Here is a 1,588-nt window from a genome sequence, read left to right on the forward strand (position 1 = left end):
GGCCCACACATTCCTTCATCCGCCCTCACGTGGGTTGGATGACTTTCTGCTCGTCTCAAAAACAAAGCTGTCGCTGAACCCAAATATGCGTGCTCATATGACCTTATGCAGTTGCGAGCGCCTTAAAACACTTACCAAAACCCCACCTCCCCAAAACAACCCAAATATGTATTCAAGCTTAGGTCATTGTTGAAGACGCGCCTCAACATTACGCTACCCAAAAAGTACAAAGTTCTATCTGCTCAGTACCTTGTTAGGAAAAGTCTTGAGTTTGACAACACGTTAATCAAGCATATTTTTAGTGCAATTCTTTGAATATATTGAGAGCGACTCCGAATAAGCTTACCATTTTGATGGAGCAGATGGAACATTTGGTTTCTGACCTCATGGTCTTCATAACTCAAAACGGCCAAAAATGTCGGATAGAACTTTGCAATTCTAAGGTAGTGATTAACGATACTCAGATGTTCAGTATTAGGTAAGAGTTTCACTTGAGCCAGTATTTAAATCTTTGCGGGGCCATATCAGAGTTGCCATGACGTCATACGCTAAGGACGCTTGTTACTCAAAATTAGTTTTTTGAATTAGGGTCAGAATATTACTGAGAGTGGTATTCCAAAAGTTTAATAAAGATGTCTTAGTGTCTTCAAGTGTTGAACCAGTTTGTCTGCGTCTGATCTGTTTTCCCCTCATATCGTCACAAAATTCGTGTGGGGAGAAAATGTTTTATCGAGTATCTCAATTTGTCTGCTTGGATGGTGTGTTCCTCTCAGATCTAACAGGCAGGGTCGGAAGCCCGCCTCCTGAAAGACCTAAATTGTGTCGATGGGTGCGAAAAAAACATCTAATTAAAATTGTGAGGCATCTTGGTGAAATCAGGGGCTCGTCAAAATAATGAAATCCGAGAAATCTGCAATTTTTTCTGCCTCTTAGGACATTTTTTTGTGTGGATTCAGTACCTTGTATGTCCCTTCAAAAACACGTTTATATGTGGATTTTAGGGAAAAAGGTTGATTAGAGGTACAACAATAGTAAATTTGCAGTATCTAAGAACTCTTAACCCTCTCCGTACATCTTGTTTTACTATCATATCCATACGAAGTGGGGAACTCTGTGCAACCACTTTTCAAAGAGGAAATTTACTCGTTAATCCGATCCGTACGCTTTGCATAGCAGTCTGTCAAAATGATTTTTTGTTAAATACTGACAGTTTCAAAGAGATCTTCGTACTAGAAGTATTCTAAAATGTGAAAAATACAACCCGGAAGGTACAAAATGACCCCAGGGCGTACGGACAGGGTTAAGCTTTGGAAACCACCAAACTTTGGCGGCTATTTTCTTGCTTATTTTACTTCTGAAACCAGGCGACCCCATCTCCTTCAATGGCAAAGATCTCGACTTTTATTCAAGATAAATCGATATTTTTTTCATCGAAAGCAAGGCGAATACCTTAAAGATGATATCAATAACTCCATATGCCCAAAAATTGACGAGCATCTGATTCCACTGCGTCGTGACACAATTTTTAAAAGGACTCAATATGACTGTCAGAGACCACTTAAGGAGTGGAGGAAACTCACAAAGTCGG

This window comes from Aplysia californica, unplaced genomic scaffold (assembly GCF_000002075.1).
Source record: "Aplysia californica isolate F4 #8 unplaced genomic scaffold, AplCal3.0 scaffold00654, whole genome shotgun sequence".
Taxonomy (NCBI): Eukaryota; Metazoa; Mollusca; class Gastropoda; order Aplysiida; family Aplysiidae; genus Aplysia; species Aplysia californica.